The following is a 15,303-nucleotide window of genomic DNA, read 5'->3' on the forward strand; positions in this document are numbered from 1 at the left end:
CGGGTTTGCTCACACAATGCAGGATAGGCAGGTACTTGCTGGCAGTCATCTTTCACAGACACAAACCATTCTAGGATGTTCTGACAGCCTGTGTCTTGAAACCTGTGTGTTGGGTGAGATGATGACAACTATTTGTAGCATGAAGAAATTAGCCCGAAGAAATACTTAGCACATGTTCTTTTCTGAAGGAGTACAATATGAACTCATTCAGAGACTAAGCAACCATGACCGCACCCATATGGGGAGCACACGTCCTTTCAGTTAAACACATCTCTATTTGTGCACCACTGCCCTCTTGGCAAATCTGCATAAATCCAACACTTTAAAGCATGTGTCACCTCCATTATAGTATGGTGGGAAATGTAAAGTGCTGGGTACGCTTTAGGCTGCGTATTCAGCCTGATTTAGAGGAGTGCCTGAACTCGTTTGAGATTAATATCTGGTCAGGCCAGGACATCTCTCATGGATAATGCTGAAGTCCAGAATTCCTTCTGGTATTTCATAAATAATAATAGAATTTGCATCTTGAGGGATTTGTGTCCAGTGATGCATGTGCAATTTTTCATACTCTAGGAAGAAGAAAGTAGCACTGACAGCCTCACAGCACCATTTGAAGTGTAGTTAATTCATGATTAAGCTAATTCATTTGTTCCTCTGTAAAGTACATTTGCAACAAAGGGAAAGAATGAGAATCACATCACAAGGGGTTCTTGCTACTTATTCTTCATAGACACAGAGATAGTTGAAGGTAGGCAAAACAATTACAGGAATTTTCATCTGACAGACTGTGCGAACATCTGCCATGTTACTACACCCAGTTTGTGGATTTGACACCAAAGGCCTATCAAGTGCTGGTGCATGTTTGCCTTTCCTCACCATACAGAAGAAATGTTCTCTTTTTACCAAGAAAGCTGCATGCCCCTGGCATGACTGGCTCCGAATGCATCCGTGGTCTCCCCAGGGTCCAGAACTTCAAATGCTCTTCTTCCTTGTATGTAGGTCTTGGGGCCCCCTCATAGCTTTTCTCAGGGCTGTTTAATTTGCAAATTGTAATTGCAAATTTCTCCCTGTTGGGGCAGAAATAAAAAACTTGCCATCAAGTTGCCTAATTCCCTAACTCATTTCTGTCTCTGATGAACAGACTCAGTAGCAAAAGGATGTGAAGAGAGGCAATCACCAGAATCCATGGGCTTGGACAGTTTTAGCATAGTTACTGTTTATACAACATGCATCCACTTGTAGAAACAGGCACTAGTGAACAACTTCTATTCCTGCTCATTTTACTGAGTAGTATTTGTTCTGCAAGGGACTAACCCCTCACTCCAGTGACCACAAAAAAGGCATGTGTCCCAGAGACAATTTTGGACCAGCATGGGCATCCAGGAAGACTGCCAAGTGTTCTGTTCCTAATGGGAAGAAGGTGGGTACTGCAGGGTACAAGAAACTCTATTGTTTGTGCCTGATGGGATGGAAGAGCCAGAAAGGGAAGAGAAACGATGGGAGACAGAATGCAATTGGGATGATTTTCATTTCTAAGACTGCAAAGCTGAATTTCAGTTTTGGGTTCTGGCAGATGTGCGGGGCAGCAAGCACCCTCCATACAGATGTCTCAGAGTTCCAGGAGGTTTTAAGTTCAAAATGGTGACTTCAGCATTCAATAGCCCTGGCAAGCATTAAGAGGAAAAATTTGGCATGTGTTAAGGATCTCAAAGAGAGGGGGAGGGAGACTGCTGCCAAAAGCTCTCCATTTTGAACTTAGCTCAGAAACTCAGTTTCTACTGCCATTCATTAAAGCTGCAATTTCTATACCTGAGGGGGAAAAAAGAGGCAAATGCCAGGGAAAGGCAGAGGCTCTCAATTTTGACCAATTGTTCACTTCTTGCATTTCCACCCTTAGATTTTTGATGGTACATTCTTAATTGAAATAGTTATTGACTACGCTTCCCAACTTGAGTTTGGTTCAGGCAGTAACAAAGGCATTTTTGGCAATTAGGCTTAATCTAGAAACTGACAACAAAGCTCAGTGTTTCTTAAAAACAAACAATGTTCTTACTGTTTGTTAAGGGACGTTGTTTTTTTTCCTCTGGTGCTATTTTGAGTTCTAGCATGTCTATTGTACACAGACTGGAGCGTTCACTCTGGTTGTTTACAACAATTTCCCTCATGTTGCCAGGCTTTTCTTTTATGAAGCATAATTTTGTAGGCAACGCACAAAACAAGCTGCACTGTAAATAAATGCAATATGAGTGAAAAATGTTGACTCAACACCCCTCAAATTTGTCTCTAGCCCTGAAACTGTCATGAGAGCATTAAACACTCATGACAAGTCAGAAGGACAGTAGATATCTCCCTCGATTAAATTTTAAAGGATTGTTTCACTTGTGCAAATTTGGAACTGAAAATATTTCTCTAATTTCCATGTCTTTAGGGTAGGCTTCGGTGGCTGCCCAGATTCCATTTTAAGTCTGCTGAGCTCACTTGCAGTCACAGCTGTTGTTGCTACCAACATGCCTGAGACCACTGATTTTAGCACTGGAAAGAGACTTTTTTTGTGCAATAGCTGGAAACTGTTTTTCTTGGGCAATCACATGTGGCTGGCCACATCTGGGAGCTAACGGGATAGAAGCACTTTGTACCATTACATCTTCATGTTCTCTACAAAAGGTCTATCTCCCATACTTGATGCACACCTGGGAGGGCCACATGGTCATAGGACAAAACCAATGAGTTTTTGACTCTTATTGAACTTTTGTGGGAATGGGTTAAGCAATCAATATCTCACTGTGATGTTGCTACTGTGAAGAAATAAGCAAAAAGTGAAGCAATGGGGAGTGCTCTTATTGTCAGTACCCTCACCCTCAAAGATGGCTTGGTACATGGCTACTGCACAGCATCCCCTCAGCCATATTATCCATCACACACACATCAGATAATTTGGCATGTACATGGCAAGTTTATATGCATAACACAAGGGAGTTTTCAAGAGAAAAACTTTGCACAAAATAATATTAAAAAAACCCCAAAACTTAAAGCACTGAATCATACGGTTATATTGCAAATTCTCCCTACTAGCTTCGTGATCAAAATCAGAAGCCAATAGACAGGAGCTTGTGTCACCGTGTGCTGTGCTCCTTTTCACAGCTGTCACATGCTCATTCCTGCAAACCTGGGGACAGACAATGAAACCCTCGGTGATAGCTACTGTGTAGACACATTTTCATTTCTTGTCATAACCAGACTGGTGTAAAAGTTAGCCAAGAAACACAGCTCTTGTGAGTGGGTATCTCATCTCCTCCACATGCTAACACACACGTTCCCAGCATCAGTGAAAAATCTGACTCAAATGCGCCACCAGAAGTGGACAAGAACTCTGTCCCGTACTTAAGAGCTAGGAAATTTGCTACAAATCATTATTAAAACAGAAAGAGCAAAGAAGGTATTAACAAAGCTTATAAATTTCTCACTAGTACGGATGCCACTGGTAAGGACTGCCCTAACCTGAGCAGAGACTCAGACTTCTCTGTGAGCAATTTCTGAATGCACAAAAGTAGTCATTGCTGGAATTGCCTTCCTCTGGATCTGAAACAATTAGGCTGGCCCCAAAAAGGGTTCAATAACTCAGAAATTGTGTTTTGTTAGACTGTATGATCACACAAGCCATCACAGAATGTAAGATCCCTTTTTATTTATCAGCTGCTGAAGAGATGGTTAATAACACTATGCAGTTTTCTGATAAGCTCCTGAAAAACTCTGTTCAGGATGTCTGAGAAGTGGCAGTTATAGAGCATCTTCGACTGCCTTAAGAAAGAGGTCAGCTGCACTGTGACACCTAACATTAGAAAGAATCAGGGCTGCTGCCTGTGGGATTTCCAAAACAGAACATGTACATATGCTATGTGGAACACAGGGAAGATACATCCAAAGCCTTATGGGTAACTCAAATTTTCTGAAAGGCTGCAACAGATCCTGTGGTTCCTAGAGGTGCCAGAGGCATTGTGTGTGCTGCATGGCTGATCTGCCCATGGGCTTGATATAGATGAGTTTGACCAAAAGAAAAGTTGTTTTGTTTAGCTCAAATTGACATGGACTTTTCAGTGCATGTTTTCTCATGTTAGTCCAGATTCCTAACCAGAGTTCTACTCATCTCCCCAAATGAATGCTGTAATTTACTTTCAATATGTACTTTTCCTCTTCAATGGAGAGCTAAGAGGGGTGCTTTGCTTCTGGAGAGGAGGAAGCTTTCCAGGAAGAAATTGGAGTGAATTGCTTGAGGAAGCCAGTGGTCTGCCAAACTGGGGATTTCAAATGCAAAAGAGAAATGGATTCCTCCTCCTTCTCCTCATCCTTTTCCCTTACTACTAAGCCAAAAAAAAAAGAAAGTTCAAACCATAGTGAGACATACTTTAAGACTTATTTTAAGTCTATCACTGAATCATTCTATTATTTTTCAGATGTAAGAGCTATTCAATTTGCAGTGACCTGGTAAAACAACTTTATTTCTCTAGGTACCACTTGGTGTGGTTAAGGAATACAGTAAAACTGAGACTAATTTGCTGTGAATGCTAGTGCACTAGACCATGAGGCTCCATGTCAGTAGAAAGCTGCATGTGACATGCAGATTACAGGCTATTTTGTATTGTCAAACTCAATCCTTCATTCAAACAAATACATTGTCAGAACCCTAATTATTTCTGTTAGAAGTATTGCAGCTTGTTAAAAAGGGGCATAAAGTCTTTCTCTGCAAATTCTGGATCATCGCATTACAATTCCAAGCCATTTGTGAAAAACGCCATTTAATTTAGAGCCTGTTTCTCTCAATGTGGGCTCTGATTACAGAATCATCAATCATCATAGAGTATTAGCCCTATGATGAACCATGCACTGGTTGGGTTTTGTTGGGTTTTTTTTTCCCCACTCTGGTCTGAAATTAATGCCATAGTTTTTTCCTCATTATCTCCTGTTCCTCATAATTGCTGACAGGCAAACTGGAAAATCTTGCCTTTTATTCAAGCATTTTGCTCTTCTCAGCAGTGGGATTTTTGGGCAGATACAGTAACAATTCTTCTGGCTTCATCTAGTACCACAGAGTTTCATGGACAGGTTTTAAAATTCTTCATTATCAAGCAAATGTTCCATGCATCCACTGGAAGCTGCTTCCCTGACTGTAACTGTGAATGAAATTCAAGTTTGATCAATGGAAGAATTTCTACAGGCCTAGCGCCTGTTGGTACATGTCTATGTGCAAAACCTGTGGCTTATAATTATGCTTTGAGGGAAGAAACTCAACAGAACAGTAATATCTCTTTCCATTGCTGGCATCTTCAGGCCAGGTCCAAACACCAGAATCAAGGTGGCTGGAACATTATTAGAATTCAGGGATTAGAGTTCTGTGGGTTTTTTTACCTGGAATGGAAATGCTGACAGCTGGAAAATGTTTTAACTACATTTGTGCTGGAAGTTACATAAATCTCTAAAGGTGATGGGCTCCCTGTGGAGCACAGCTGAAAACAGGTATATGGAAGACCTGGGTCTAGTAAGAAGAGCTTGAGTTGGCTACCTGAGGAAAAAAGACCAGGGTCACACTGCAGCAAAATGTCTATTTGAGTACAAAAACAAGAGTCAGTTTTTTAACACTTTATAATGATAGAAATCCCACCAAGCAAGTTTTACTTCATCCCTGGGAAAGTAATGATGCACGGTGACCTCACATTGCTGGGTGGCAGTACAGACACCACCTTTAGTGAAACCTTGCCCTAGATTTAATAGCCTGAGGCCAACTATCTTTCCTGACCAACATCATGAACAGCAGGTGGAAGTGATGAGTGGCTCACAGCTCAAGCTGATCCTGCACTTGGAGCAAGAGAAGTGACAGCAATTCTTTCAGGCAGGCTGCTTCCCCTATACACAGTCTTTGTGGCTTATTGCTGTGAGTGTAGCACAGCACTGACACAGCTTTCTTGAAAGGTTTCTGTGCCACCCACTTTGGTTCCATGTTGCTGATGTCAGAGTGTGTTATGTACAGAAGCAAAGGCCCTGGCTGATCCACTGGATTCATCAGTGTGAATCTGTACTTCACAGAGGACAGTACAGGCCTTTGGAATGCAGGTAAAGATACTAAGTAGGACAAATCTTTGAAGATTCACATAGAAAAAGTTTCTGAAATATTATGACTAAATTATATCCTTTGGTGTGCATGGGTTGGGAGTACACAGCCAAATCCTGAACTAGGAGCAACTTCATTGTACAGAAACTACCACCAAGGTTTACTTGGGGGTTTTTTCAGCCTTTCGTAATACTTCTCTTACTTATTTTATGACTGTGTTAGTTGATCTGAATTTTCTGTAAACTGAGCTCTGAACACTTTTGCTTTTACTCTTTTAAGTAAGTTGGCTTAGTAAATTTCTTTAGTTTAATAAGGAATTCATTGTGCTCATCCATTTTCTGAAACCAAACCCAGCTTTGGAGATTAATTGCTGTTTTCCTGGAACAACTGAAAGAGAAGTCTACTGCTTGCTCTGGCAGCAACACAAGGCTTTTGGAATCTGTCCACTTCTGGAAAATTTAACCCAGTGTTTTTTAAGGGTTTATCACTTTCTGTCTCGCATATCAAGATAAAGTAATACTCCTTGTCTTAAGAAATTTTCAGGAAAGAGAAAAGTGCTGACCAGCAGTCTTTGAGGAAATTTAAAATCTGTCATTTCAGGATCGTTTTTTATTATACAAGGTTTTGTTCAATGCATTGACAGAAGCAAAATGATAAACATCAATATAAGACATTGTTTAGCCACAAGGTATTTCTTAGTAATATGAATGACAATAAACCCCAAATTGCAAATAAAAGCAAAGACATGAAGGAGAGTTGTATTCAAGGATTAAAACCACAGACAAATGTGTTCATGTATCTCAAAGCAACAACATATGAGTTAAGAGAAGTTTTGCATTTAAACCCTTTTGAATGAAATGGAGAATCTAATAGCAATGGGAAGCAGAACTACTAAGGTATTATCCATTTAAAGGCAAGAACATGCATTAAAATGACTACTAAATCCATTGTCACAAATGTCTTTGAGATCAGTGAAGCGGAGATATTTAGTGACTTGGCATTGCTCAAAACCCACTAATCTCCATGAGCAGACTGAGATTCAAAGCAGACCAGAGAGCAACCCTTTGTTCATCATAATAAAGAATTTGCTGTATTCAAATGAAGTCACAGCAAAGTGGATGCGTGCCAGTGCAGCACCAGTGTTACAAGAGAAAGGCAAGCTAGGAAATTATAGACCCTTCATCTCAATGTCTGCAATTTGCAAAATAAAGAGTACAACCGAGGAGAACATTTGCAAAGTGTATGTGCAAAGGAGTATCATTCTCTGTAATCTACTTGTAGATAACTCGCAAGGTTAGGTGGTGTCACTTAAATAATCTCCTTTTTGAAAGAACTATGCTACATTTTAGTTACTAAAATTAGAACACTAAAAATAATAATTCATATAGCAGGCTGTTCACCTAATGCTCTGTGGCAGAAGAGGTTAATTCTCCTCTAAAATCAGTGCTGTTATTCTATAAGAACTTGAGCAAAATGGTAATCTAGGTCCCAAGTCTCCTAAGTTTGAGTTTTGCCGACAGCTGAACTGAGCAGCACAAAGAGCAGTGTCACCACGAAATAGAGACACAAAAGGAAAACGATCCAAACTTTTAACAATAGCTGTATCAGGTATCTTCAGCACACTTACCCGTGTCATGTGTAATTATTCCAAACCTCTTTTACAAGGGTCCTCTTCTTCTCTGTCCCAGTAAGCTGTCCATGAAGTTGTGTTCAAGGAGAAATTGAGAGGAAATAAGTATTAGAAACAAAATTCTTGGCTTCATACACATCTCTGGTATTATTCAATGCCTTGGGACTAGCCTCCCATTTCTCCTACTTGATCCCCCTGCCCTTCCACTCTTCTGCTGTCCTTCCTCTGCAATTAGAACCATCCTCTGCCAGTCCAGTTCCTTCTTTTCTTTGTTGTGCTTCCCTGAGCTGCTTCACTCTGCCTTCGTTTTCCACTTTTGTGTTTATCCAAGTAACATGTTCCAAATTACTAACTCAGACAAGGTAGTAGATGGTTCATTAGATCTAGCTCAAGTGAAACTCTTTATTTTGCCATCTACACCAAACTTACGCATTGTGTTAGCACCTTTTGGCCAAATATCTTCCATACCCATAGGACAAAAGCCTCTGGGAAGACTTGTGCTGGCTTCTCCCTGTGCTCTGCTCCTTCCTGCTGCTCCATTCCTCCCACAATAAAGCCCGACTTGACAGTTCATTCAAAAGAAAAAGAAAAAAATAATAAATTATACACAAATAAGTTTGTTCTATAAACATTAGAACCCTTTGTATTTAGTAACATGTTAGCACCCGCAAAGTTTTCTTTTTGTTTACATAAACCATAGATTAAAATACAACACTCCTCTACCAAAGGAAGGCAGCAGAACAGAAGAGCTGAAGTGTTTCTAAACAAAGCGCAACCATTTAGAGACCAAATAATTAATTTAAAAGACTTAGAAAATCAAGCCAAAACATTACAGTTGAAAAGATAATCAGAAAAAAATGCTTAAAACACCATCATTTTAAAATTCAGGGGGTTTTTTACAACATCTTCCCTCTGAAAACAAAACCAAGGCCTTAATCCCTCGGAAGAGAAATGAGTGAGATTTAGTACATGGAACTTAAGACCTTTCCCTGTTTCCCAGGGGGGATGCTGCAGTTGAATTGAACTTGCCACAGCCATTAGCTGCGACCTTGACTGCATTTCACATTATGGGTATTGTACCCAAATCCCACTGCGTGTTTAGTTGTACACGCTTACACTTGTATTGTGCCTGTAAAGCACTGCTGTAAAGGTAACTTACTCGAGTACATGTTGTCCCAACCGCGTTCACGTCAGAGGGTCCCTGGTTATCAATTTTAGCTCAACAATCATGAAGTGTGACAGATCCAAGTTTGGGTCATTTTACATATTTGCCGATTTCTGGGCTCTTGTATAAAAGTTTCTAAACTCTTTTTTTTAATGCCTCACAGAGGAAGATTACAACGGCTTTATTTAGATATTTTTTTTAACGAAGCCAAAAGTCTTACACAACCCTCCGACGGGTAAGCAGCGGGAGCTTTACGGTGTTTATTTATAACCCGCTGTGGCACCGATCATTGCAGAGCCCGAACCGCACGGGGCCACGGAGAGGGGCAAAGCGGAGCCCGCTGGCTGGAGTTCCTCAGAGCCGGCATAAACACCCGCCACCGCCCCCGCGTAGGAAATACGCAAGAACCACCGCTGCCGGGACACGGCCCTCCTCCCCTCTCGGGGGCCCAGCCCTCGGGCCGCCCCTTCCGAGGGGCCGGGCGGGGCCGGGGGCGTCCCGGCGCCGCCGCCGCGCTCCCCGCGCCCCTCCCGCGCAGCGCCGGGCGGCACGGCGCGCCCGCCGCGCCTGTGTACGCGCCGCGCTCCGCCGGCAGGAGCAGCAGGAATCCGAGGCAAAAGCCGAACAGGATCGCGGGCGGGAGCATGGAGCGGGGGCTGCCGCAGCTCGGAGCCGGGGCTGCCGCAGCTCGGCCGGCCCTCAGCACCCGGGGCGGTGCGGAGAGCCGGCCGTCACCAGCGGCGTGACAGCGAGGGGCATGAACCCGGCGGGGACAGCCCGCTTCCATGCTAGTCCAGTTCAGTTGTGCCTGTCCAGCTCTGAGAGTGTGTGGCTTGTTTGTTTACTCGGGATTTTTCTTCATGGAGGAGAGCAGGGTGGGAGAGGCAGGAAGAGGTCAGCCGCGTTTCCACACGGAGAACGGGACAGCTCGATCCCGAAAGAACACGGACGAGTAAAGCGAACGATCAGTCTGGTGTGGTCTCATTCAGCCTTTTAGGGAAGAACGGGTGATCCGAACTGTTCGTTTTTCTGAACACTCCCAAGGAGTTGACTGGAAGGAGAACCTCCTGAGTAACTTCCATTTTTTCAGGGAGCTTCCCTGAAAAAACACCAAAACAACCAGACCCAACCAAACGAAAAACTCCACCAGCACCAAAAATTAGCTTTTATGAACCATTGCACTCACTAGAAAACAGGAACATGTGCAACACAGAAAATGAATCCTACCTCTCCAGCTAGTGAACTGGCTTGCAGCTGATTGATGAAGGAATCCTTGAGGTATGGGTGATCCTCAAGTTATCTGGCTATCTGGTGTTTCCCTTAAATTTTGGTTAGTGGCGTTTACTTGGAGCCTTGTCAGTGTGGTATGCCAGCAAAAAAAAGGTGGAGTGGTTTTTTTCAAAGAAAAGTATTCATCTCTAAGATAAAGAACTTAGGCAAATAAAACTATACTATCTTATGATTGGTAGCAAGATGATCAAAGTCGTACCCATTGCTTAATTTATTGGTGTGAATATTTTTATTGCTGGTGTTGACTGGCAGCTGTGTAGTTTGGTTTTTGTTTTTTTTCTTGCTTCCAACAAGATTTACAAAGGTGTTTCCTTGTAAAAAGTGAATCTGAAAGAAGTTTTATGGGTCCTGTAGTATTTATGTTTTCCTGAGTGATCTAATTTGTTCATTTTGAAAGGAAAAGCTAGTTATTTTCTTTGTAATTGCTACCTCTGCAAATTCAGCTTTGACTTTCAGAATCAATGAGTTCTTTGACACTTCAGTGAGAAAGAGGAAGTTGACATGCCAATCTTGCAGTTTTCTTAGTATATATTTAATCTAATTTGCAGGGGAAGTTCCACCTGAATTAAGACAACTAATGAATACATTTGCTTAAAATAGCATTTCAATTATCATCTTTCATTTCCTATATCCTTCCTTTAATCCTGGTGTCATTTCAGGGATTGTTATTCACACACATTGCTGTTACCTCATGTGAATGAGCACAAACAACAGAGAAACTCCCTCAAATAGCTTTTTCTATGTGTGTGTGTGTGTATAAGGAAATCCCAACTATGTATATATGGTTATTTCTATTTTGTGCTTAAATATTTGCATTTCAGAGGCCTATGTGTCCTGTGTGTCTGCCCTCAGAGTAGACTCCTTGCAGTTTTTTGTCCTGCACTGCTTTTGTTCAGAAAAAGTGTTTTTTCTCTCTGGTTTCTTTATTTTCATGTGGAGTCAGCTAATTAAGCAGGAAAATGTTAGTCTTACTTTTTCCAAGTTCATGCCTTTGTTTTGCTCAGTCTAGTTAATTTGTAAAAAGGGGAACCATAGTCATTGTATTAGCGCTAGCATGAAACTCCAGTGAGCTGACCTCTTTTTTCAGGGGGAGAACAAAACCTTTTAAGAGACAAACATGTAAATAGTGTTAAAGCACTAATGGCGACAGGAGGACCTCTGGGGAGGGGTTTTTAAAAAGCCGTGCAGGTCTGGTTGTTGTTTATTCTCTCACAGTCCAAGGATGGACTGTCTGGAATTCCTTTCATTTCTGTACCAGTAAGGTTATTCAGACCCAGTCAGTATTTCAGAATGGTAACTGAAAAGTAATGTGTAATGTCTGGTGAATTTTTCCACTTCATTCCAAAGCATGGCTGGCACTGGGACCTCCTTCATGCAGAAGAGGCACAGCCTTGTCTGCAGGGTGGCATTTTACTGCACAACAGCCAGACGCAGAAGTGACCCTGTGCTCCCCACTCAGCTGACAAGTGGGGCAGAGGCGTGTCACAGAAGCGATGATTTCGCGTACTGAGAAGGGGGTCAGAAGGTTGCCACCTCTTCTTTTGAGCAGCATCTGGTAGACAATTTTCTGCCTAATATTGTCAATCATTCCCTTGTTCTTGAAGGTGCCTGGCTGTCCTCCCAGCTGGAGTGAGAACTTCAATGATCACTAGAAAGCAAAACAAATGCAAAGTTTACAAAGGGAGTGTGGAGAAGGCAGGTCCCCGAATAAAGAAGTTGGCAGGGGCTCAAATGCCTGGGATTATGAGGGAAGTGGAACACACACACAGTTAGTGCACATGCTGGTTTGAATACCAAAGCTCAAACAAATACATTTGTTGCACAGTAAAAAGTGAAAAGTGAATGACTAGTTGATTAGGTTATATTTGAAAAAAATGTGATTAAATGTGCAGTAAATTGAGGGTTTCTTTGTTTTGTATTGCTGCTAGATTTTTTTAAAGGCAAGAACTGAAGCATAGCATCAGTCTGGGAGGAGGCAGGAGCAGGGGGGATCTTGCCTCTAGTGATAAAAAGTTGGCATTCATGGACAAGGGGAAAAATATTCAGATATTAAAGAAAATAGCAAAAAATGTATTCTTTCCTTGAAAGCATATTAAAAAAAAGGGGGGGGGGGGAAGAGTGAAAAAATAAAAAGGAGAGCTAGCTGAGGCAGGATTCAGGGTGGTCCAATAAAATGCGTGCTGTTGATGTAGCCACCTGCTCCTATGAGACAAACTAAAGCACACCCATACTAGTACTTGTCAGCTGTGACTAGTGCTCGTCCCTGCTGGAAGCTGCATTGCTGAGTGACGGTCCCCGGTGGAAGCAGGTCTGGGACCAGTGAGCAGGGAGGTTACAGAGTAGTGCCTCCTTCAGCATTACGGGAAAATCTCTGCCTTTTGAAGTAAAAGGAACTTGTTCCCTTGATGTGATGTCAGGCAAGCTTTGCCTGCAGTCATGATCACAGTAGCAGCTGCTGAATAGAACAAAATGTCAAACAGACTGGTAAATAATTATATTAAGAATTTGAGGAATGCTTAACTGAACGATGGATTAAATGAAATGTTTGGGAAAAATATGTATCATAAGACAATTACACCTGATGTTCATCAGCACAGAGTAGTTAAGGCAGTGCTAGGGAAAGCCAGTTTGATTGGTTTTTTTTTCTGTGACAGGTGCACAGGGCTGCCCAGTGGTTAAACAATAATTATTCAAGGTGAACTGAAAAGCTGTCAGTGTAATTCACCTTCACAGATTGCTCTAGAAGAATTTCTAAAGGGAGAGATATATGCTTATGTGTACTTATCATTCAAATTGTCTCATATGTCTTTAGAGAGAAATTTCGTTTTTGGAAGTATGAACTGATTGTTAAGGTTAGAGGCAGCAAAGAAGCATCTGAAACATTTCTGCTGTGTTGGAGAGCTGTGTACACAAAGGGAGTGTGGATGTGCACATTAACTTTTAATATGCTTGGAAATCGTTGACATGTAAACAGCTCCTATTCCAGCCAGAGCCTGTACTTACATTAGAAGCATATTATGCTGTGGTACAATCATGAGATATCTCTGTTGAGCTAAGTGATACCATATTACCCCATATATCACAAGAATTTACTTGATGTCAGGCCATGGCTGTGGGCCAGAATTGTTCAGCAGATCACCCAAGAGTGCTAAGACTGTGTCTCGGGCAAAAAATGTTGATGTGTGATAGTGGATTATGACCTGTGTTTGACTCTTAACCGTTTGTGAATGTAAAGATATAGAAGAAGACTGTATCTAGGACTGCCTGACTTCCTCCATAATTAAGCTCCCCTGAGAAGCACTGGAAGGACAGCAAGGGTTCAGCTTCGACTCCATTCATACTGTAAGCCAGACAGACTGGAAGAAATGGAGCAAACAGTCATTTCTATCTTTTGTTTGTATCAAATATTGTGAGAGAAGTTATTCCTACTACAGCTCCAATCTGGCTCGCCTGAGAAGTGCTAGAAATCTTTAACCAATCTGTTGTAGAGTTGTCAACACTGGCTTCTCATTGCATTTGATAACCCAACGGGAGTAAAAAACATTAGCAGCTCAGATTACTAATGGAAAGTCAGTCTTCTCTAAACCCCTTCCTGGGACTGCCCGGGCCATCAGCCTAGAGAACTCTGGATTGTCATTCCCTCTGGACCCCAAAACTATTTTGGCACCACTCCCTCCGCCAGAATTTGGTTACACTTTTCCTCTGTCACCGTGACCATCTCTTGTAGAGCTCACATGCTGTCCTGCTCTGCTTTGAGAACTGATGGGCCATGAACTGGCGGAGTCCTGTGGAGAAGAGTCAGCATTTTGGGGGATGGAGCATCCTCCTGCAGGCAGGCAGGCCCGGGATGTTTTATGTGTTCCTGAGAACATGCCTTAGCCTTTCTGCCTGCTGCCACCATGCTCCCAAGAAACAGAGAACCCAGCCAAGTAATTCTTGAAACAATTGTTGAACTGACAGCCAAAAGCCCGATAATTGGTTAACAATCTCTGCTTTTATGTTCACCCACCAAACCTCGGGGGCAAGAGGTGTCAAGTTAGCTGTACCTTATAGCAGGTCCCAGAACAAACCTGGAAAAAAGGCTGAATAGGGAGTTCAAAGAGAGGCTGAAGTGTGAGCTGTCATGGGAGTTAATAGATGTGTCAGTACAAGCCCAGCTATCCTTTATCACCACTGTTTTCTGCAAGAGATCCTTTGGTTTCCATTCTGTTATTTGTGGTCATCAGGCTAGCACATATAATCCAATTCAGTGAGAACACACCTGCTGCATATAGTTTCTAAATTTGTTTCTCGTTCTCCTGCAATTAAAACATACAGGACTTTGATAAAGTTAAGGAAGTCTCTCAATATATATCCCAGTATGTGGCAGATAGGAATGGGACCCTTATAACACAATTATAATTCAGATAACTGTGAACACAGGCCACTAGAGAAGATCATAATTAGATTCAGGCAGTATTCAAATGATATAAAACATTTCAAATAATCTGAAGACTTAAGAGGTATTGGAATGATTCTATTTACATGCCTTTAAGGTATCAGGAACTATGACTATCACTGAATTTCATGTTGAAATTAATGTTTAAGGTAAAACCTAAGCATAACTCAATTATGTCAAATATAAACTCTAAATCTGAACATTCACCATACAAATAAAACCAAAAAAGCACTCTTTTTTTTTTTTTTTTTTCCTTTCACAGATCTCTCCTTTATGCAAAATCAGCTTCAAAGAACTATGACTGATCTGCTCAGCCAGGTGTCAAGAAGCTCAGTACACATGTAGGGGCAGGAAAAAAGAACATCTTGTGGCAGCATGTACCAGGAGTTTTGGCTGCTTTTCTGCTGAGATGGGCTGAGCCGACATTGCAGTGCAGCTGGTCAAAGCACTGGCAAAAGATCTGGAAAAGATACTTTTGGAGGGGTGGGAGAAATACTGCTGGAAGCCCTGATATGCCAGCAATTTTGTTGTGGATCTTGACCCAGATCTCTGGAAACCTTGAAATGATGAATAAAACCAACTGGGTTGTGGGTTGGGTTGAGAGAATTCAGACAACTTAACATGGTTTGACATGAAAAGTAATTTCAGTATTTCTTGAAAAATGGGTACTGTATTAT

At 41.8% G+C, this 15,303-nt stretch overlaps 1 long non-coding RNA gene across 1 annotated transcript; it reads right to left on the reverse strand.

Moving 5' to 3' along the window:
* Positions 1-26: 26 nt before the first annotated feature.
* Positions 27-9,172, reverse strand: LOC136287202 (uncharacterized). The gene is made up of 4 exons (XR_010720095.1): positions 8,893-9,172; positions 7,731-7,795; positions 904-1,067; positions 27-102 (listed from the first exon to the last, which is right to left on the reverse strand). It is a non-coding gene; the product is annotated as an uncharacterized lncRNA (long non-coding RNA).
* Between the last annotated feature and the right edge of the window lie 6,131 nt (positions 9,173-15,303).

This window comes from Chamaea fasciata, unplaced genomic scaffold, assembly GCF_029207755.1.
Source record: "Chamaea fasciata isolate MVZ Bird 193981 ecotype frontalis unplaced genomic scaffold, bChaFas1.0.hap1 SCAF_1, whole genome shotgun sequence".
NCBI classification, from domain to species: Eukaryota; Metazoa; Chordata; class Aves; order Passeriformes; family Sylviidae; genus Chamaea; species Chamaea fasciata.